Here is a 25,958-nt window from a genome sequence, read left to right as displayed (position 1 = left end):
AAATGAAATACTTAAAATGATATTTTAAGATAAACTATTTAAATTAACTTTTTATTTAATAATTTATTTTTAAAGTTCTTTTAGCAAAATATTATAACAAAGATAAAATATTATAAAAAATTATTTTTAAATTCTTTTATACAAACAAATCTATTATCCAAGAATAATATCAAACTACGTGTATATATAATTGTATGTCTAATCTTTATATAAAAAAATGTTTAATTACAATTTCAGTCCTTTTATTTTTAATGATTTACAAAATCGATTTTTCTGTTTTAAAAATTGATAATTTTGATATTTTCTTATGATTTTTAACTAAAAATTGGCAATATGACATGTTTTAAATAATGTAATATATAATAGGATGATTAACATCCATAAAATAAAATAAAAACATTAAAATTTAACTTTCAATTTCATAAATTTTTTATATTTATAATTTAATTAATAAATATAGATGATTTTATATTATATAATTGCATCGTGGGTCATTTATATTGAATCGTTATTTTTTATTTAAAATATATGAAAAGGGGAAAAAAAACTATCAATTTTTAGAATAAAGATCAATTCCGTGAATTGATTAAAATAAAATGATCAAAATTGCAATTAAAAAAAAAAATTGTATAATTGATAACAGAAATAAAAAATTATTTCTTAAAAAGTTGGAGAAATCTTATTATTTAACCATCACAAAAAATTGGGTACCAAGATCTATAAGAAGTATAAAAGGATAAAATGACTTCAATTTGTTGATTGATTATAAGTAGTTTGCTAATTAAATATTTTATTAAGTGAAAAAGTGTTAAGAGTAATTTAAAAATTAACAATATCATCCACCAAATTAAATGATATCACATTTATAATTTATTGTAATTATATATATATATATATTATGTATTTTATCTAGAGAAAAATCAAATTATGAAAAAATAAAGTAATAAAAATAAAAATTAATTTTTTACGAAAAGATAAGATAATTTAAAATAAAAAAAAAAACAAAAGATTTGGGAGATAAAAAAAACGGGAAGGTTAATTTAAGGAAAACACACTACCAAAAATTGTATTCCCTTTATGTATATATTATATTCTTTACTCAACTGAATTGGAAGGTAGCGAATTCAATAAGTTATAAAACAAATTTAAATTAGTTTTTAATTTCTTAAAATCTTGAAAGTTCTGTTACTCTCCATCCTAAGTCTTTAAAAAAATTTAAATTTTTATTTATGGTACTTATTTACAAGTGAATTCATAATTATTATTTAAAATTTTAAATTAATTTTTTTATAAATATTTATAATATTATAAGAGTTTTTTTTATAACAAATTAGAACTTTTAAAGGAAGATCAATTAGATATGAATTTTTAAGTGTCAAAATTTTAAAATTCATATTTAATTGATTATTTATTATTATTATTTTTTAAAATATTCTTCTAATATTTTAAAAATATGTAAAAAAATATCATTAAAAAATTGAATGAAGTGTATTTGAAAACAGTGACAAAAACAGAATTGAGAAATCTTTTAGAAAATAAAAATATATAATTTTTTTATAAAAACTAAAAGTAAAATATTAAAATTTTATAAAAAGCAAAAACTTGTTTTAAAAAAAATGCAATGAAATACGTTAGATTTTTCATACACAAAGTAATGTTAATGATTAAATTGTCAAGAGGAAATAGAATTCGAAAGGGGCATAGATCAAACTCTAAAATTCTTTTTTGGTACTCTTCAATATTACTGTGCTACAATTTTAGAGACAAACCATATTTTATATTTTGTTGACAAATAAAGTATATGTTTACCAAGAAAATAAAGAATAAACATATTTTATTATTTATGAAAAACAATATGTCTCCGACCAAATTAATATTGAAACATCCTTATCATATTTACCAAAAAATTCCTTAATATTTTGATGAGTAAGAAGATAAATGCATAAATATGGTGCAATGCACTTATCTTAAAATTGTATTGTTGCTTAATATGTGAGTTAACTTTGTTAAGGGATGGTCAATAAAGCTGAGTTTAACACCTTACACAACATAGTGTTGATAGGCAAACTTTCTGTCCCTACCTAAAAAATTACACTATGGTGAGATATGATGTGACCCCTAAATTTCATGATTAGGTAGATGAACTTATTTTAATTTTCTAAGTTGGAACTTCTAAAGTATGTATTATTTTATAATTTATTTACGGTTCGGTTATAATTTCTAGTTCTAGTGGTTACACTGTAGATGACAGGTCCCTCCTCCAGTGCTGTTACATTCAAACGTGCGTGCACGTTATTATATAACCAACAATGTGCTCAAACAGTGTTCCTTTGAAGCTTGAAACAGGTACATAATTTGCTATGTTTTTTTTGTTGTTGACAAAAACATAATTTGCTATGTAGTACTAGTAGACTAGTCGTTAATTAGGCATGATTTTGAGACCCAAAATTCAGAGACATATCAAATTTGTGATTGGATAATGTTTTTATTTATTTATTTATTTTTAAAAGTGATTGGATTAATGTTAAATTGGTATATATTTGAAAATAAAAATATTCTTTTGTTTGATAAAAAAAAATCTTTATTTTCTATAAATAAATATTAAAAGTTAGTTCGATAGATAGGATTAATGTTCATCTTTTATATTGTTTAAAAAACACTTTTTTTTAAATAAATTGTTTTAAATATTGTAATTTAAATTTTAAAGATACTTTTATAATAATGATTGAAAGTTGTGGTTCTCAAAAATGATAATAGGTAGTTATAAAGTGGTGATTGATAGACGATGGTAGTTGTGGTTATAGCGTCAATTTGACAAGTCTCTTAATTATTGGTCCCAACCTACATGTTAGAGGGGTCAAAAAAAATTTATAATTTAAAAGGCCCTAAAAAACAAAGCCCCCATACTAAAAGTCCCCTAAAATTTTGTAGGCTTAGTGAGCTTATAGGCCCACTTTTTTAAAAAAAGAATCGATTTTATTTCAAGAAATAAAATTTTTCTATATTTTCACCAATAAAAAATTTTTGATAAAAAATTATCATTTTTTTCGATAAAAAATTTTTGATTTATTTTTGAGATTGAGAATAAATGATTTACAATATTTTTTAGTTTTTTTTCGATATTTGAGATTGAGAATAAATGATTTTACAATATTTTTGAGAAAAAAAATATTTTTTGATATTTTTTTGAATAAAATGAAATTCAAAAATTTTCAAGAAAAAAATCTCAAAATTAACAAAATATTGGAGGCCTATAATTCCCTTGAGCCCCCTCCCTTAAACCTCATGAAATAATGTGCCGAAACTTTAAAAAAATTATTCTGATAGGGGACCTAATATTAGAGATTTAATAAAAAAATAAAATAAGGGGACCTTGGAACTGAGGGCTTTTTTGACAGCTCTAGTCGTGGTGGTTGATTGTGGTGATAGTGGTGAACTACGAGAGTTAGAATGATCGTCAACAATGTCACGGTGGTCGCAGACGGTAGTAAAAATAGTTGTTAACATTGGTTAAAGTGATGGTCGCTGAAAGTTAGAGTGATGATGATAAGTGTTTAGTATAGTCAAATAGGTGACTAGTGGTAGTTGACGGTAGATAAAGTGGTGGTCGAAGTAGTATCCGACAGTAGTTAGAGTGGTGGTTAGTAGTGGTGGTTAGCAGGCCATAGTGGTTCCGAAGGATGGAATGATTCCATAGATTTTAAGAACTAAATTACACAATCCATATTTAGTAAAAAAAAAACACAAATAATATACTTCCATTAGTGAGACAAATTTCAAGGTTTGTCAAAAAGGCCTAAAAGTTTATTGGTGTTAAACTCATATATACTCATAGTTAGATAAAAGTTAGGTTTTGTTTGATAAAATTAAGCTATAAACTAGCTGATAAATGAAAAGCTGACTCATAGTTGAAAAATAACTGATAGTTGATGATTTATAACTGAAAAATTAATTAATTGAATTTAAAGTATTTGTTAAATTTAACATTTAACAATATAAAATGACATGATTATTTAATTTAAAATAACAAAAAGTGAGATATTTTTATTCAATCTTTTACCAATTGTTTTAGTCAATCTATTTCTTTTTTATACTTAATCTATTTTCCTACTTATGTTTTCTTCTTCTCCACATTGTTATACTTTATTTCTTATGTTTTCTTCTTCTCTATGTTGTTAGTTAGTTATATTATCTTATAATTTCCACCTTTCTCCTCGACTTATTCTCCTATCAATATGATTGCACAATTTATCTGATACATCTCTCATTTTTACTCCTTTATTTATTTTACTATATTTATCTCATTTATGATTTTTGTTATAGAAAATCCAAAAAATATAACAAAACTCTAAAATAAAAAACCATGGAATTTGTTTATTTTTTTGGTACTTCAGTTACATGTTTTTTATAATTATAATATAAACATAAATTTGAATAATTCTCTATAAGTTTAACAAATCTCATGTGCATAAATAGTAATCGTAAAAAGAAATTTATTTTACGGTTTATAATTTGGCATAAAAAGTAAGTTTAACTTTATGAATTTCTTGTCAGATGAAAGATTTTATGAGTTATTTTGGAAATGAATTAAAGAAATTGAGTCAATCTCTATTCATGCATGCCTTTGTCAATTGTGTTATGTGACATAGACATTTGGTATACATTAAGCTACATTTTTTGCTGTGATTTTTTTGGGTACCGCTCTGAACAAAAAATCAGAAGTAATAAAAATATATTAAAGATAGTGACAGTTACATTTTATATATAAAAAATGATAAAAATAAATTAATGAAGTTATAAATAGAAGAATGTATAAAAAACTATAAGCTCAAACTCTACTTGAAATAAAGTCTCATAATAAGCTATGAACTTGCAAGAAAAACTTATTTACCAAACACTTCTCATTTAGACACTCTTTGGTAACGCCAATAAACTAGCTTACAAGCTTGTTGGATTAAAATATATGTGTTTGGTAATCAAGTTTTTCTCACCAGCTTATAGCTTATTCTGAGACGCTATTTACATTTTCTTTTCATTTATAACCTTATTATTTTCTTTTTATTATTATTTTTATTCTTATGTAGTAAAAAATAACTACCCACTCACACACCACTCTCTCACACATTAGTTCACAACTATACATATATCTTCTTCTTGGTGAACAAAGTACTCAATTTATTTAATAACTTGTTAAAATAACTAAAAAAAAATAGAGAAATTTCATGTTATTCATCTTACCATAAATTGATTAAGGTATGTATTGTCATATTTATTATTATTTCTTGATCTTCTAATTTATCATTGTGATAAAGTTAAATTCATTTTTTATGTCAAATTATAAATAGTAAATAAATTGCATTATTTTTACGATTACAATTTATACATATGGAGTTTGCTAAACTTTTAGAGAAATATTTAAATTTATATTATAATAAAAAAAGTAAATGATGTAGCAAAAAAAGTAAATGAATTTTATGGTTCTAGTTTTTATTTCAAAGTTTTATTGTATTTTTTCTTGGGTTTCTACCATAAAAATAAAGTAAAATAGAAAAATTAATTAAAAAATAAAAATAGAGTAAAACAATACCTAAGAGACATTAGATAAAAATGTCAATTTTTTTTATTTTAAATTAAATAATTATGTCATTTTATATTATTAAAAATTAAATTTATTAAACACTTGAATTTTAATTAATTAATTTTTCAACAATAAATTATTAATTATCCGTCAATTTTTCAGTTATTAGTTAGATTTTTAAATATCAACTAAATTATAACTTAATTTTATCAAATGAAGTCTTTATCCAAAAAGTTTATAAACTATAAATAAGTTTATCCACGTTACTAAACAATATCTTATTATTTATTTTTCTTATGCACATTCAAATTTTTTTATTTGATGACTTTTATGCAAATTTAACTTCAAATATTATCAGGGCAAACTTCCTTCACAACCGGTCTACTAATATTTTATTAAGTCAACTCAATAGACATATGTAATTTTTTTGAGCACATCGAGGATAAATAAAATCAATCTCACAAGTGATGAGGTTTTGTAGAAGTGTAGAAGATTGATTGGTAATTGTAATAACCCAAAAAATGGTGCTGTGTATTTGGGTGTTCAATCATATTTATTGCATAAGGAAGGGTGTATTAAATGTGACATTATATTGGAGTATTATTTGGGGTGGTATGGGAGAAGAGAAGTTTAGATTGGGGGAAGTTACAAAGGTCAACTCTTTAGAAAAAGTTTGAGCACACAAAACAAGGAATCTAGACGAAGTAAAGTTCTCCTTGGACTAACTATTTTCGTTGAACACAATACTACTCAATTTTTTCATAATAATCTCATTTTATGTATATATATTTTAAAAAATATATAAATAAAATCACCGTAGATGCATAGAAAATAATATTGAATTAAAAGTAATTCAAGTAGTATTAAATAACGGATAAAATTTAAGATTATAAAAAAATTTAACGAATATAATTAAAAAAAGGTGCATTAAAAATTGAAAAATTTATTTATTTGAAAAATATTTTATGCAAATGGTTTATTTATTATAGAACAAAAGGAGTACTGCATTAAAAATTTAAAGTGACCAGATAATAATCACTTTTTCTATCTTACAATGAGTGTCATTTTAGCAAAAATATTGTCAATGTTATTTACAATTATCAATGTAACTTTAATAATTTTTTTTTACTATACTACATTTCAATAATTACTATATACACAGTTTCAAAAACATTACTATATTTTACATTAATAATAGTAAAAAATACACCAATAGTTAAAATAGATAGTTTGATAAAATAATATATTTTTCTTCTTACATTTATTAATATGTATGCAAAAATCTTAAAGGATACTAATTGTTAGACAAATGAAGTACTCTACAAGGACAAACCTAGAAATTTTGAATAACAGGTTTGACATATATATAAATTTGCGCTATTAAATAGCTGCTTCAATTTTTGTTTATATTTAAAAACAAAAAAACAAAAAAATTGTAGGAGTGATTCTTAACTCTCAGACATAGAAAAATGGAAGATTTGAAAAATTATTCCATTAGAGGATATATTTATTTTCATGTTCAAGGTTTGAAAAATTGGAGGGTCTATAGAGATTTGTTGAATTTGGTTAGCATAGTTCTATTACTTATTTCTTGAGGGCAGTAGAATTTTACTTTTTTAAGTTGGTGAAAATGCATATTTAAAATAAGTTACGTGTCCGAGTTAACAGGAAACAACTTAAAAAATATATTATTTTTTAACTCGTTTTATGAATCGACTTAACAGAGTTTCGTCATGTTAAGTCAATTCAACTTAACCGACTTAAACATCATAAATCCAGTTTAACAAATAATCTATTTAAGTCAATTTTTTTTTATCAATTAACTTAATAGATATAGTTAAAATAATTATTTTTTTAATAAATTTTTTATTTTATTTTTATGCTCTTGATCCATACATATATATAATATTTTGTATTAAATTTCAAATCAGAGATTTGTACTTGCTCCCTATTATATAAAATGGAACATGTGAAATATGTAATTTAACTTGCTAGTACAAATGACAAAATCTCCTACATCTATCCAAAATAGTTAAAAAAATAATCTTATAAAGCATATTATTATTTTTTGAAAATTATAAAGATGAAGAGAAATATTGTAACATATATTTCAACAAGGCAACGTAAATGTTAAAAATTATTGTTATATATCAACAATTATAATAATAGAAAATTATAAAAAAAAAATTACTCACAATGATATCACTACATAAATAAAGTTTATCATTCAATGAACAATAACTTGAGAATGAAACATGTGACAACTTGATGAAGCGATGACGATAAAAGTAGAATGTGACAACTTGATGAAGCGATGACGATAAAAGTAGACGATGATTGTGAGTTCAACCTTAGAGGAAAGCGTAAGGTTGCAAGTGATTACGAAGAGAAGGTTTATTTTATAACCGTATTAAAAGTGTTTCACTTGTTTAAAAAATGGACACCGATTTCTCATGTTAACTCGTTTATTTGGTAAACTGACTTAAACATACCTCCAGCTCATTTATTAAGTTTGGTGACACGTAAACGACTTAACTTACTGTATTAAAAACTCAATTTTCTAATGGTGTAATTTTTTTGGGAACATATTCATTCTTCTTATTCTTGGGTTAATGTTTTGTTATGTTTTTCTATAACGCTTTTTTATTCTCATTTTTTATTTTTGGGTTTGGACAAGAAATAGGAAAACGAAAAAGATGAGCATTGAAGTAGAAGACAAATATGAAGAAAATTATTATGAATATATGAAGAAAATGATTATGAATAGAATCCTAATTCTTATTTTTTATTTTTGGGTTTTGAGAAGAAATGAGAAAATGAAAAAGATGAGGATTGAAGATGAAGACCAAAATGAATAAAATGATTATGAAAAGAACCCTAATTTGGAGAAGAGGAGGGAAAACAACCTATGCTATGTAAATAAATATGACAGAAATAACTATTTTGACTAACATAAGTAAAGTTAAGAGACCAGCTTAAAAAAAAATAGAAATAGAACCAAAGTATAACCATTTAATAACTTAAAAGACTAAACATATAATTTAGTCAAAAACACAGTTACCTATGATGCATTTTAAAGGTTGTAGTTAGTTTCATCCAAGATAATGCTTAAATAATCTAGTGCTTAATGGTGAATTTAAAAAATTAATTATTAATTTAGCAAAAAATATATTTAGGAGCTTCGATAAAATTAAAGTGGTCAGTAAAAACAAATTAAAGTGCTATTATAATTCCGTAAAATATAAAATAAATATTTTGCATGAGTGTAGTCTAAGGATGTTGATTTAAAAATTAATGAAAATAAAATTAAGGATTAAATAAGTTTTTAGTCTCTATTTTATTTTTAGTCTTGAATAAAAATTTCATCAACTTTTAGTTTCTTTAAAATTTATGTGTTTATTTTTTGTCCTTAATTTTATACCAACTATTATGTATCTTTCGAATTTTTGAATAATTTTTAGTAGTAACGTTTAAGACATATTTAATAACTTACTTATACAAATTTAATTATTTTTTTATAAATGATGAATTAAATATAATATTTTAAAATTTTTTATACTTAAAAATTTACATTATTTATTAAAAAATTCTAAATTTTTGTAGGAAAACGTATTAAATGTACAAAGTATTACAACAAAAATCATTCAAAAATTCGAAAGATATATAATAGTTTGCATAAAATAAAAGACAAAAAATGAAAACGAAAATTTTTAAGAGACTTAAAATTAATGCAATTTTTCATACAGATTAAAAATAAAATAGTAAAATTTTATAAAGACAAAAAAATTATTTAATTTTAAAATTAATCTTAAAATTATAATTATATATATAAAGGCAACTCAAAATTTAGCTACTAATAGCTATTATTTGGTCGAACCTTTTTCAAAATAATCTTATCTATAACAAATTTAGTTTTTTTCAAATTTCATTTTAACTACAATCAACACCATAATCATAAGAAACTCCTTAATAGACAAACATATGAGTGTTATTCTGCCGGTGTATATATATATAAAATAAAATTTTAAAAAAACATTTTATCATAAAATATAATAATATATACAGAATACTATAGATAAAATAAATAGACAGGCATATGAATGTCATTCTGTCGGTATAGTATAAGATACATATTTATCGATATGTAATTCTTTGACGTGATAAAAGAAAATCTCAAAACCCAATCCGCTATTGTTATGCAAATCAAACCATTAAATACAATTCAACTCAAACCCAAACAATATATTTCAATCCAATTTTTTTTGTTAAGCAAAATCTCTTTCATCAGTTTTTGAAGCCAAAATACATTCTTTCAAATTGACGAGCCATTAAGACAAAGAGGATTGTTGTGTAAACACCTCCATGATAACACTTTTGCCTCTTCAACCACATTTTCTATTTTCACATATTTGACTTCAAAATATTATTGTTTGGAAATACATTTGATCTATTTTTGAAACCTCTTGAGAATCAATTATCTAAACCATAATTCTCTATTCAATTATATCAATGAAATAAAATTAAGTATCTCAAAAATAAAATTAACCCTTCAATTTAGTTATTTAGTTTTTTTTATGTTGATGTATCAAGTGTAAGTAATAGTCTCATATTGAATGAAAAGTAAATGTTGAGTAGTATATAAATAAGATGACTAAAATATCGAATGACTTAATTTTGTGAGAAAACATATTATTAATTTAAAATATTTTAAGAATTAGTGCATTTATAAAATTAGAGAGAAAGTTATATTTTATAGACCAACTTAATGATGTATTTATTTTTGATTTGTTTAATTTACTATCTTATCTTTAATATAAATAGTACGTTGAAGTACAAACTCATCTAAAAAAAATGTTAGTCTTCCGCAACATAATAAACCATAATAGAATTTTTAGTTAAAAATATCTCTATATTTAATATCTAACAGTGTCTCAGATATATATAGACCATGGGAACATGTGGTAAAATAACACTATATTGAAGTGTATTGTTACATCTTAAAGCAAGATCATACTATGCCCCAACACAAAAAGCAAAACATCTTCTCATATGTCGGTTACTATTTTGTCATGTTTTAATCTAATTTTTCTAACGTGGCTTCATATAGTAGAAATTATTCATGACCCTTGTAGTGTACTAGGCTAAGCCAGAACTGTGGTTTGCACATGCCCCATGTGCCCCTATTTAAGAGGAGTTGGCAACTTTCCTCAAATAAACCATTTTAATTTTTAGGGGAACCTTCCTAAAATGAAAATATTAACAAAATTGGTTTACTTGTCTCAACCTTAGAGTCATAAAAGGTTGTGTGGCCTAAGTTATAATATATGGCTAACCATTTCATTGGATTCTCACTATCCCTCATCAATTAGTGGTTGCTTTGTGTCATTATGGGGCCTTTGCATGAAATAGTGCACTCTAATAAAATCTAACGGCTAGGATTCAATTTAATCTCATTTGTGAGGTTTGGTAGATTGTATATCTAGCTTGGCATTAAGTCATTTTCAAGAAACCTCCTACAACTATGGAAAGCCTACATAGCTATATGTTTTTGTTTTTGGTAGTGGTGTTTAATCTCAACTTTGAATTTGTTACTAACTAGGTGGTATTTAAGTTATTAATAAGAAGTCATGTAATCATAGTTCACAAGAAAAGCGAAAACTTTAAATTCATAGGCATAAAGGATTGTATGAAATGGTTGTTGGACTTGCGGTTACAATACCTCCATTAAATCATTAACTAACATCATACCTATCATTCCATATTTGATTGATTTCTTTTGCAAATGATAATATCAACACCCGTAAAATATAATTAAAAATTATTCTAATTATGATTTAAATTTCTAAATTGATAAAGAAAAAAATATAAAACTTGTAACTCTATTATTAAACTTTAGCATAAAAGAAATTCTATACATATATTATATACTATTTTTCTTTGTCAATAATTTCATTATTAATATTCAAAAATAATTTTTTATTAGTGTTTATAAATCATTTTATTTTGCGTCGGACATGTATCATTTAAAATTGATTTTTATTTTTAATTAAAAATAAATAAATCAATAAGTTGATGTATTATAGAGCAAATGCTCAAATTAGTCATTAAAAATTTGTTAATATAATTAGAGACCACTTTAAAATTAATTAAGTGATCGGTGTCATATATGTACTTAATAACAAATATAAAAAAAATAAAAATTTGATTAACATTTTACTATTCAAGAAATGATTTTACAATATTCATAATATACAACCCTACAATTTCAAGGAATATTTTTTTTTGAGGGATTCATGGACCATCTTTAATATTTACTTCTTTTTAGGTCTAAAAAATGATATTAATTAATTTAAATTGGTAGTAAACATCAATCAATCAATCGAGAATAATATAAATTCAAAGTCATTAAACATAATAACATGAATTTGCAAAAATAAAAGCACGCATACACAACATCCATGTCAATAGCATAGAACGGAAAAATGTCTTTACATGTTACAAAATTCAAGTGCTTTGAATACTTATGTCTTTGAATCTGTAAAGTTGACGACGTCAAAATTGTTGAGTAAATCTATAATGAATCGAAACTGATATGTCAATCTAAATCAAACAACACCACAATAAAAAGAGAAACCAATCAACGTTACACGGAGACGACAAACAAATCAATACCTTATTTAGACGTTGAAATCGTAGACAAAATTTAAAAGAAAAATTAAACCTATGTGGAAATCACTTATTTAAATAAAAAGAAGAGAAACAAAATTTAAAAGTCATAGTTCTAAGTCAAATAGATGATCTTAAGCCACTACTCTTAAATGAATAAAGAAGAAAAGAAGTGTAAGGATTAGACATGGCAACACGGCGAAGCAGGTTCAAGTGCGGGTGCAGGGTGTATATCATGACCCTCAAATTCGTCTCCGCCCCCAAATTTTAGTTTAGGAGAAAACATGTACCTGCACCCGCATCCAATCAAAATAGGGTTTCTCTACCCAATACTTACAGATGCTGGTTATATTGTCATTCCTAATAAAGGTGCGACTAATTTTTTTCACCAATAGCGGTTATCTATAATATTTAGGCTAAATTACATTCGTGGTCCCTTAACTTAATTTCAGGTAACGTTTTAGTCCTTTATCTTTTTTTTTTCCAACTTGGTCCTTTATTTTAATTTTAAGTGACAATTTGATATTTTATGTTTTAAAATTTCAACATTGATATCCATTTTTATACAAAAATTAAAAAAAAAAATTTAATCAAAACTCATAAAATTAATTATATTCTTCAATATAATACAAATTTCATCAAATTCGTAACACAAATCTTCAAATAAACTCATATTTTCATACTTTATTTGATATTGTTAAGAATAAAGGACTAAATCGAGAAAAAAAAAGATAAAGGACTAAAACGTTACCTGAAATTAAGTTAAGGGACCACAGTAATTTAGCCTAATATTTACTATTGAAATTATTTATATTAATATGCATTGATTTTGTGTTATCATATTAAATGTGCTTTTGTGCCTTTGTATAACCTTTGGATATTGTGACACAAGCTTAATGAGTTGTAACGCACCGTGTTAATTCTCGACTTTTAGAAGTTTTTATTCTTTTTTTTGTTTGTTGTTAGATCAGAATTATAAGTAAAAAAAATCTTTCAAACTAAATTTTAAAATATTTGAAGATCGGGTTGAATGACAATTAAAAAAAAAAAAATGCAATTCATGATTATAAAGTAAAATATTATATATATATATATATATATATATATATATATATATATATATATATTAACATTATATAATAATATAGCTTTTTTTTTTTTAACAATTCAAAAATAAATATATTAAAGAAACATTCTAAATACAAGATAAGTTTAGAATAAGAGAAAAAAAAAAGTTTACAAATTTTATACCAAAACAAACTAAAATTCAAACTAAACTATTTAAACAAAAAGCAAAACTGCTAACTACAGTGATGTCAAACCACTTCAAGAGTTTAGAGAATCAATGACTATACCCATAACAAAATTATTTTAGATGCAATTTGATCAATCTCTATGCTAAAAATTTAACCTGTTCAATAATAAGATTTACTTTCAAAACATTTAAACAAAAAATTGACTCGTTTATTGATTTTGAAATCGTCCACGTCACCGCAAACCAAATTAAATTAATTATTTGACGCATTACACGAATGTATAAAAAAATCCATCAAATTGATTAGTGTGATTGATTGTATCCATAGAAAACACACCCGATAGTTCAAAACAATTAAAAACAATATATCACACAAATCTAAAAAGAGGACATACAAAGAATAAATGAAGGACTGTTTCGACTTTCTCGCATTTTGCTATACATTGTTGATATTCAAAAGAAATGATTCATAGACCAAACAAATTATCTTTTGTAAGCCACCTATTTTGAAACAACCTCTATACAAGTAATGATACTTTTGAATGGACAAAATATGTCTTGTTCCGAATAGAATCCTCCTTGCGTATTATTTTACGACCACTTATTTGCTACATTATTAACCTTCAAATGAACGTTAGTTAATAAAATCCTACACTGCTCCACAAATTCCTCCTCCCACACAAACAAGTGTCTCCTTCATTTCTACTATTGAACACCCTCCAGTTACAATAAATAACATTATATATCTTATTAAACAAATAAATACTATATTAAAAAATAATAAAAACCAACAAATAATAATTTAATACAATATTTTATACTAATAAAAAAATATAATTTTTGACATAAAATTGAATTGCATTCATATAGTCAGAATAAATTGAACGAGCCTTATTTAATCCTTGTTTAAGAATTTAATACTTATGTTCAAAGAAAGTGAAACAATAAAAAAGAAAGAACATATATATAACTGAATTGAAATGAGTCTTCAATCACTTGTTCTCAAAGTTAAATCTTCAATCTTTTCTACCATCACATATTTTGTTGTCTTGCTCAAAATCTTAATTTTCCTAGAATCGAAAATTCTATTTTTTTCTTCGTTAGCAACATTGTAGCTGATTAAATAAATAAATAATTATTAAAATATATGAATGTAATTTGGTAAAGATTCAAATATATTTCTTAATATTTAGTTTTGTGCAATTTTTATTTTTTTTGAATATTATAGTTTGTAGTTTTTATTTTAATTAGTTTGGATGTCACCCCTTACTAGCAAGTGAATGCGCACAATGAATCTAAAAGTTTTTATGAAGTTTATCTTAACAAGAATTAAATTTACGATTTTTGATTCGTGAAGGTATATAACCCATTAGTATGAATTAAAATATTTAAGAAGTTTCAAAAAAGAATCTCAATGTTCAATTCTTGTTTTGAAGAAAATCTTCTCTCCCTTAACTAATCATTTGTTTTACTAACTATCACAGGCACCATGTCCAAGAAAGAGAAAAAAAAAAAGCGGAAAAATGCATCAAAAGAAAGAATGTTTAAAAAAGCAACAAAAATTCGAATTGGGAAATAACTAGTTATTGCAAGTAAATATTAATGAACCACTCAATTATTTACGGTATATAAAGATTAAGCACTACTATTGTTGTGGTCCATTTTATTTTTGATGTCTTATCTTAAACAATCTCCATCTTCAATATTTCTTGTGTCTTATCTCATATATACGTTTTGATTGACATAATTTTCCAACTAATTATACATCACATAATACTTTTAATTCTTTTTTTACTGGCCTACTAGAGAATGTATTGGAATCATTTAGTGATGTGTTATCATGGTCAAAACATGACAATCTGTTTTATTTATTTATTTTTATCAAAAATAATTTTTATAATTACTTTTAGATGCTTAAATTATAGATGACTTTCCGTAAATAGTTGTAAACTATAATCAAAAACATAATACATTGAAATCTTTAAAAAAAATACATAATACATTGAAATCATTATATCAATAGATTATGACCACATCTCACTAGTAATAAATATATAAGATATTAAGACTTCATATTATCTCATTGGTCATGAATATATAAGATATTAATACTTCATATTATCTCATTGATCGCGAATATATAAGATATTAAGACTTCATATGTGTATATATTAGAGCAATATTTTTATTAAATTGATTCTCTACGAGAAAGCTACATAAAACGTTACAAAATGTTGCAAGCACTTCTCATAAAAACCCCAATGAGTAATTATTTGATCACTTGAAGTTGTCCTAAACTAGGAATTACATTTTTTTTAACGTTATCAAATATCACAATATTAAGTTGATCATAAATGCACTAATTGGGCATGTAATAAGCTATTGTGGGTGATCAAACACTAAAAGAAAAGTTAATATTATTGTCTGACAAAAGTCGTCAAAAATTCTAAAGAATATCGATAGTGTCATTTTTACGACAACTTTTCTAGATAATATAACCCTTATTTATCGATGAGTTGGAAAACAATTTAGGTAGCCATTTTATAAGGCTCTTAGTAATTTCGAAGTTTGTGACTTTAGATTGACATAAGATTTTCTAGAGATCCAGGCATTCGAAAATATTATTTTATTTGTGATAAAAATCTTTTCAATTATCGTTACATCTAATGTGTTGGTGACTACACGTGGTAGTTCTAGTGGCCACTCTAGTGGTAGGACTCGTTTGACACCATGTTAGCTACAATGGTAGCTTCAACGAAAATTTCACAAAATAGTCAAATGAGTATGTTAGCAATATAGGGCGATAATAAACAAGAAATATGGAGATAAGAATAGATATTTATAGTGACTATACTGAATAAATGGAGAGGAGAAGAAACTATAAAGAAGAAGAGGAGAAATTAAAGAGTGAATAGAGATTGATGAATGAGTTAATCAAAATGACTATTGTTCATTTTTATGAACTTTGACCCTCAATAATGTTTGTTGGTTGATTTTATGAGGCCTTAGTCTTAGATAATTTTATTTTGCATTTCCTAGGGTCTTGACTTGCAGAAACACACCCACCATCTTGATTGTTCTTTTTTTAAGGGCGAACTCTCTTTTGTGGTTACTCATGGCCCAACTTGATGATCCAAGCTTCCATGTTATCCAATGGGATGAATCTATAAAAATGGCACAATAATTTTGGTCAATCAATATATCATATATGGTTGCGTGGGGTCACTAGATTGCTCATAAATTGGTTAACAATGATATATTGATAGAAGACATTCATTAAATATAATAATAAATAAAGATTTAATATTATCACAAAAATATAAAAACCTATAAGACTACAAAAATTAGGATCGTTCATGGTTTGGTTAATGAAGAAAAAAATAAAAATGAATTGCTACAAAAGTTCATTAAAACTAGGTTAAATTGTTAATAGTCTGTCTTAAATTTCTGAATTGAATCTACCTTTATAAAAATTGGTCTTTCATGTCACATATTAATTGAATATGTGATGTCTTTATGGTAATTCCACATCAATGTTATCACAACATAAATTTATTTGTTTATGAAATTTAGAATTTGATGGACTAGTTTGTAAGTAATTAGTCTATGTTCAATTGTAATTATACATTGACAAGCTTATCTTTGAGATAATCGAGTTTCATAAATAAATTAATCTTCGATGAGATGATATCGATATTCGATTAATGTGAATAACTCATATATTCGATTAGCGTGTCACATCATATTAATATTTGAGAATTCATATTTGTCAATTCGTTAAATTTAGAAGACTATTATAATCAAATTTAAATTTCAAATCCCAATTTATTTGTTCACATTTTTTTTTTCTTTTCACAAGGAAGAACAAACTAAATAAATAGTAGACTATTAATTTTAAATTGACCTAAATATAATTTTCATATTTTAAATATCAATTTTAATAAATTATAAGATACCTTATGCACAACTATTAATTAATGAGTTTAGAGACTAAATAGTTAAGAGATTTAAATATCTATATATTATGCCACCACACTATGTTGGATATTATTTTCCATAAACTTTATATCCACAAATTTTTAATATCAAATGTGTAGAGAGTTCAACTTCTAAAATATAATAAACGATGAGTAGAAAAATAAAACAAGAGATCACTAAAACATAAATAAATCTAAATAGTAAATTTGTCTTTAAGTAAATTCAGTTAATGGAGCAAACACATAAGGGTGTAAATGTAAATTTTGTAATACAAAAAGGAGTGAAGTAAAAAATGGGGTTATTAGCATGTGAAAGAAAGAAGAAAAGAGCATATGTGTCTAACCGTATAAGGAATACAATTATGCTTGCTGGAGATATTCACATGCTGATCAATACTTTGATAGATTCATTAGGGACCATGTGACAGTGTATTCAAGACCCATTAATTAGTGCTTTCCCACTCAAAGTCTTAAGAGTTAAGGGAACCTTTCTAATTTCTTGCACTTTCCTCCTACTCTTCAGACAACCTTGTATAGCTAGCTATATAGCTACCAATTATGTAACATTGGATAACATACAAATATGATTAAAAAATAAGACAAAAAATTTAATGGGATTAATTCTCATGATTTATTATTATTATTATTATTATTTTGTTGTTGTTTATTCAAGTGTTTTTGTGTTTTTTTTTGTTTTTGTTTATGGTAAGTGATTTTTTTTCTTGACAAGGCATATGTATATGAATTGATTAGAAAAAGATATATATATATATATATATATATATAAAAGTTGACATGTCATGGTTCTGAAATGAGACTATGAGAGAACCTCTCTTCTCTTTATAATTGTATTTTACGAAAGCAAATAAATATAGTGAAAATTTTCATAAATAAAAAATGCAAGTAAACGTGTCAATCAATTTATTCGTATTTAATGTCATTAATCTAAAAATATTTTTATATTAATTACTTAATATTGTGTGGATAAATAAGTAAATGTGAAACACTATAATTATGAATAAATTAGTTAATGTATTTCCATTATTAAAAAATAAAATTTTTTAAACTATCATTTTTAATAAATATTAATTTATGTAACTTTATTTATAATTGAAGTCCAAACAAAGCATATACTTCAACAAAATTGTTTAACACATTTTGTTTTGGTGAAATTTATGACTCCGACCAAATCATTTGAGATATTTATAATTTAGTGAAAAACCGGTTGAATTTCAATTAAAAAAATGAATGTATTGAAACATTTATATATATAGGTTGTTAGCACTCTTGATAATACAACGCGAAACGGTATCATTAATTCGAGTGATTAAACAAACTTTAGTTAATGATATATAATATTTGAAATACTCTCAATTCAAAGAATTCTTAAAATATTTTTTCATCAAATTTTACTTATTTGTCGACTGAATTTTGAAATACTAGCACTCTTTTCCTTTTAAAAGTGAGTAATTTAGATGATAAATTAAAATTACTTTTAATTTGTGAATATAATTAATAAATGCGTGACTCCTTGGAAAAAAAAATTAGAAATTGCTGTTTAAATCAAAATTGTTTACATCAAGAAACTTAGTGCTCCAACTTAGCTCATAATTTTTTTTTGTTTTCTTCAATTTCGTGATATGAAAGATCTTAACCAAACAAAAATTTTGGTACAGAAATGCTATTTAACCTGTCTGTTTCTTCTTCATACACGTTTTTACTAACCACAATCAGGTGTCGTTAAGTAAGTTTTCATTCAGTTTAAATTGTACATGACAATAGTAAATTTTCATAGAATTATGGAGAGTGTTTAAGGTAATATATGTAGTAATTGATTTTATTAATAACCATAAATATAGTCTACACTATAACTCATCTTTTAATTATAGTTGAATTTAAATATTTCAATATTCAGCATAATAATTATAATATTTTAGAATAAAGTACATGACTTCGCAATTATATATGACTTTTTAATTATATTTACTATTTTATTATGAATAATGTTTAAATATATAACTCTTAAAAAGATAAAAGTGATATTGTATATAATGTGGTGCAAGTTTGACCTTCAATATCCATTTTCTCTCTATTTTGTGTAATAAATTTTGTTATTAGTTTGCGTGAAATTTAATTTAAAGATCTTGAATTCAAATTTTATGGATATTAAATTAAAGAGAAAACTCCTTTTTAGTGGTTAGCCAAGTTTTTTTTAATGGAGATTAGGGGTTAGTGTAATTCGTTGGTATAATTTACCTATAACACAGAAATTATTATTTGTTTTTTTAGTCAAATAATTTATTGGGTATTTTAACAGTTTTGAAACAAACATCTCGCCCATAAAGACGTTTGAGGCTTTGAGACTTGTTCTAATTGGGCTTGTAGTGAAAAGCCCGTATATGTTTATCAATGAAAATCGTTCTAAATTAATGGGAGTTAGTTTCTATCATCTCAAGTAGACAACACAACGGGGTGGAGCGGAGACGGATTTTGCAGCGGATGTAAAATTCAGGCCCTCGTCTCTGTCCGCAACGGGATTCGGGTTTCTCTGCCCGCACCCATTCATATATTTAAAATTATAAATTTAAAAATTATATCTATTATAATTAATATAATAAAATTATAATTCAATTATTATTTGACAATAATAAAATATGTTTTCTATTGAGATAAGATTATAATTTTTAATATTTTAAAAAGTATTAAGTATATTCAATATGTATATGTATAAAATTTAAAAATTACAATAATATTACTTTCGTGACGGTTCGGGTGTGTGGTAGATATCACCATCCCCAAACTCGTCCCCACCCCCAAATTTTAATTTTGGGTAAAATATGCACCTCCACCTAATTAAAACGGGTTTTCCACGCCTAAATCAAGCAGGTTCGAGAGGGCACCCGCTGGTGTGGATTTTGTTGCCATCCCTAATTATAAGTTAAATTAAAAATTTAGACATTAAAATTTGATGTATTTTATTCTTATTTATATTATGAATCAAATACATCAATTTTTGTTGGCCAAATTTTAATTTAAGTGTCTTTTATAAAAACAACTGGAGAGAGTATTTGATAGTTTGATCTTGAAGATCACTTATAAGAACCAACTATTATTTCACAAGTATTAACTCATAATTATAAAGTGTAAGTTTGGCTTCATAAAACATGTGGACAAAATGTTACTATTACGAAGCTACGGTTAGATAACTTCCCAAGAGGTGAATATCAACAGCTGGAACTGTTGAAATATGGGTAGCTTGTATATAATTTTTGCTTAAAGATATTTGGTACAACGGATACTATAGGGATGGACAACAAGCGGATACGAGCAAGTTCAGGTCCAAAATGTCAATCCGATTGAAACTGCGAGTGAAATTCGTAGACCCATTTCTACCCATCTTTGCATAGGAGTAAGACAGGTCATGAGTCTCGCGGGTGATGGGTTTACGGATAAGGTTGTTACGGGTAAGTTTCAAACAACTAATTAAAGATTTAAATAAAAAAATAAACATCATCAACCCTCAAATTAGATCTGTATGAAACAAACCAACACAAAAATACAGTAAAAATTTGAAGAAAAAAAAGCGCGAGAAAACTAATTTTCAAGAAGAAATAGAAAGAAGACGAAAACGATGATGAAGAAGAACGAGTGGTTATCCTCTGGTTTTCGCTGCTGGAAGGTCATGAACAAAAATGAAATGGTTTATAGTTCAACATGACAACGAAATAAAAAAAGAGGAGGTGAAGTTGTGCATCTAAGTTTTTTTTTTTTTTTTTACATTTACTAGGGTTTTAAATGAAGTAAAGTAATAGTAACAAGTAACCTGAGTATTTTGTGGCTTTATTTTAATAAAAAAATTCTACCATAAAGTTATGGCTATAAACACATTAACTAATTATTCTAATAAAAAAACATTAATATTCCACTAATTTTCTTGTCCATTGAAAATGCAAGCATTAATTATTTTGTAATTTCCACCGAATCAGCGCAACATGTGTGTAAAATCTAAAACAGCGCATCGTATTACCAATGTGTATTCATTAACGGACGGATATGGGTTTAATCGGTTTTAGAATTCGCAACCGTACCCACCCGTTCTAATCCATTTGCAACCGATTTTGTAACCCGCTTATCCATTCAACCGACCCAAACCATACATTTACACTCAATCTTTTACGGGTTAATCGATTTTCGGGCGGGGTCAATGGATTTGTCCACCCCTAGGATACTATACAATTTTACATTTTTTTCTTCTCTCTTTATGCAATTTTTAATTTGATCAAATAAAATAGTGGAAAATTATTGATAGGACATTTAGTTTTTTATGTAGATTGCATAAAAATGTGATAAATTGTGAATTGATGATAGTAACAATTTGCACAATAAAGGAAGACACTTCTGCAAAATTAAATCTTATAATCACTCAAGTATTCACCAGTTGCTTGAAGTGAAAACTCTATTGGATAACTAAGCTCAAACTAAGGTGATATTCAAATTAGATTAAAATAACATTGTAAATGACAAATATTTTAATCAGAGGACCAATACAAATATAAATATATTATTTTAAATTTTTGAAGTATTTTATCTTTTTATTTCCTCAATTGTGATCTTGGATATAATTTTTAAAGAGGAAAGTTCATGTAGTAGCTTAGAGTGACTATATATATTGCTATTTTATATTATATTTTTGTTGAAAAAAAATTCCATATGTTTAAATTTTTTTCATTTTAATCTCTTATATTTATTGAATAGGAGTTTCAATATAAATTTTGTTTTGACAAGACAACTACAATATTTGATGAATTTTTGAAAAATTGTTTTTAAGCATTCTTTAGGACCAATTATAAATTTTGTCAAATACAACTACAAATTTTGTCAGGAGAATATAAAAATCCAAAATTCAAGGAAGGCCAACACATAAAAAGAAGAGGCCGATGATCACAATAGAGCAAAGTACGCCAAAATTATAAGGTTGTTTAAATTTGAACATGAGTAATTATAGTCAAAATCAAAATATCACGACAAATATAAAAATAAGATAGAAAATCAAGTTAGGTATTGAAAAAAAATCATTGGATGAATGCCGAAGAGACACAATAATTGGAAAAATAAAAGATCACACAAGATATGATGCTTGAGATGAGAGTGATCATAGGTGCACAAATCATGTTTAATAATTGACTCTTGGCGCTATTCAAGAAGAAAAAAAACACATGAATGAACCAGATTCACATTGAAATGAGAGAGATTATAATCTGGTGCAGGTGTTAGACTTCATGGTTGAAAGATGACTTTTAAAAATTGATTGATTTATATTTACAAGATATGTCTTTTTTTTATAGCCTACAACATAAGAACTATATAGTTAAACATTCTTGACTTGGAGCATTCATGAGAAGAGTGATGTTTTGAAATATTTTCGATAAAGTATCTGAGTGAGGACAAAACATGCGGAAAAGAGTTAGTCTTGTATGTTTGTGGGGATAGTCGAAAATTCTTCAAGTGTTTTGGGACGTTACAAATGGTATATGGGAAAACCTTTTCTATTACAATGTAGTACGAGAATGAACTAGGTAGAAAGTTGGTGGACATGTGATGTTTGAGACTAACGATAAGGCAAAGTGGTCGTTAGTGTACAAATCATGTTCAATGAGCGACTTCATGCATGCTTTAAGGAAAACACATGGATGGGTCGATTTTTCATGAAATGAGAGAGATCCTGAGGCCGTGCATATATGAAACGGTTGAAATATTACTTATAAGAATTGATTGTTACTACTTATAATAACAAAATGCATCTTCTTATCGGTATCTCATAACTACATGGGCTATCTACTAAGTATTAATTTTTTTTGGCTAAATTACACCTTCTACTCAAAATGATATTGTGACCGTTGTAGCTTGTGCGACAACCAAAACTATAGTTGGTGATGTTAGAGATGATTTCTTTGTCATTTTAATGATAAAACTCGAGATATATCAATTAAGGAGCAAATGTATGTTGTTTTGCATTAAGTAAATAAAAAAGGAAGTTTAATTGAGCAATTTCTTTGTCTTGTTCATGTGTCAAACACAAGTGCTATATCGTTAAAATTAGTATTAAAGTTATTGTTTGCAAAATATAATTTAATTTTCTCAAGGGTGCAGGGACAAAGATATGACAGGGCTGGTAATATGTAAGGTGAATTCAATGGCCTCAAATGTTTAATCTTGAAAAAAAATAATTATGCATTCTATGTTCACTGCTTTCTCACCAACTTCAATTGGCACTTGTTGGAGTTGCGAAAAAACAAGTTGATATTGGTTGTTTTAGTAGTTTGTTTAACAACCTACCTAACATTGTTGGAGCTTCATGTAAAAGATGAGAGATTCTTAGGGAAAGTCAAGTTCTTAAAGTTCACGGAGAATTAAAGTGTGGCGAAATTGCTAGTTGTTCTGGCTTGAATCAAGAAACTACCTTGAAATGAGCTGGAGATACATGATGAGACTCATATTATGGTACACTAGTTAGCTTGACCTCTTTGTATTCTTCAGTGATTGATGTCCTTGAATTTATTGAGGAAAATGACTTATCAAATCAACGAATTAAGGGTTGTCATTTATTGAAATCTATACAATCTTTTGAATTTCTTTTTAACTTTCCCATGATGAAGAATATATTGGGAATTACTAATGACTTATCTCAAGCATTGCAAAAAAGTGATCAAGATATTGTAAATGATATATGGATTGCAAAGTATGAGACATGATGATTAACATACTTTATTGAATGAAAAGCAAGATATTATCGTTCCTAATATGGGTGATGCACTCTTTACTAAAGGAATATGAAAGTGTAAAGCTAAAAAAACTCAAATTTCATCGTAATCAAGTTGATTCATTTTATCAAAGGATTTATAGACAACTTCAAGAATTTAATTATAGCTTTAAGGAGATGAGCACTTAGTTGCTTCTTTGTGTAGCAAGCTTAAATTTAAGAGATTCAATTTTTGCATTTGATAACGAAAAGTTGATTCATTTGACTAAGTTTTATTCATCTAAATTTTCTTCTATAGAGCTAATGGAGCTTGAAAGTCAACTAGAAATTTTTATCACAGATATTTGATCTGATGATAAATTTTCAAAGTTATATGGGATCACTAATGTTTCTGAAATGTTGTTGAAAACTAGAAAGCATATTGTGTATTCAATGATATATTTACTCCTATAGTTAACTTTGATTTTGACTGTGGCAGCTGCAACTGTTGAAAGATATTTATGTGCCATGAATTTTGTGAAAATAGATGGTGCAATCGTATAATAAATGAGTAGTTAAATAATTTATTAGTCACATATATAGAGAATGACATATTTGATAGTGTTGACAATGAAAAATCCATTGAATATTTTCAGAATATAAAATTTCGTAGAGGATAATTGTAATTTGTAGAAGATTCTATATATTTTAAGTTTGTTTAGTCAATATAGTTAAATATTTTGTAAGAATTTATAATACTTTTTGTTTGGTCAAAATATATATACTATTTTATTGTAAGAGTTTGTAATACTTTTGGTTTGGTCAAATTATAGTTATGTATATAAATGATAGAAAATATATATACATAATAACTTTATAGTTAAATGTATTTAAGTTTGAGCACTCATGGGATGAATGGCCACTTATAGTATGTGAGTATGGACAAAATATGATGAAATTTATTTTGTTGGTTTGTGAAAAAAATCAACAATCCTTAAAGTAGTCTAAGACATTTCATTACTTTATTATTAGTTAAAGTTCATGTACATCATATAAATTTACATATAAATTATATTTAAAATGATGAACTAACGATTTAATATAAAAATAATTTATATAAAGAAAAAAGTTTCAAATTATACTTTCATATTTGAATCAATTAAGGTGATAAAATAAACTTCAATGAAAAATATTTTTATCTGCTCCACAATAGAGAATAATGAATAGTATTCCCTCCAAGTTGAACCAAATATACCATTAACGTGTTTGTACACTCATAAAGTTTTTATGCAAAAAATTTGAATGTCACTAATCTACACTCATCATGGTGTGGTCCAAGTACAAAAGGAATCTACCTATCACCATTAATGGAAAAATTGTTTTACATGAAGGAAGTTGACAATTCTATCATTTAATAGTGTCTGATCAAAGCAAGTTTTTGATTTCATAGATAAAAATTCAGAGGCTCATTTGTAGCAATAGTACGGATTCTCACATAATTTCCCTAATTAATTCCATTTTTTATTTGTATTATTGCACACATCTTTATCATTGGTTTGTCTACCTTCACATCAATTTCTAGCTAGCATGATTTGAAAGCAAAAATACTAATTTGCTGTCAATTAATTAGAGGCCTAAGATGCTACCTAGCTTTTATTTAAGGACCCCAAATGTCATAATGTCGAGTCCTTTTACATTGGATATCACAATATGGGTTGGGTAGTTGAGTAACAAAATATTTCA

The 25,958-nt window shown here is 25.5% G+C and overlaps 1 pseudogene; it reads left to right on the top strand.

The window, feature by feature from the left end:
- Window positions 1–7,892: 7,892 nt before the first annotated feature.
- Window positions 7,893–24,228, top strand: LOC105851549 (uncharacterized; annotated as a pseudogene).
- Window positions 24,229–25,958: the final 1,730 nt, after the last annotated feature.

The sequence above is a fragment of the Cicer arietinum genome, chromosome 2 (assembly GCF_000331145.2).
Source record: "Cicer arietinum cultivar CDC Frontier isolate Library 1 chromosome 2, Cicar.CDCFrontier_v2.0, whole genome shotgun sequence".
NCBI classification, from domain to species: domain Eukaryota; kingdom Viridiplantae; phylum Streptophyta; class Magnoliopsida; order Fabales; family Fabaceae; genus Cicer; species Cicer arietinum.
The sequence above is the reverse complement of the archived record's forward strand: the minus strand, read 5'-3'. Positions and strand labels throughout refer to the sequence as shown.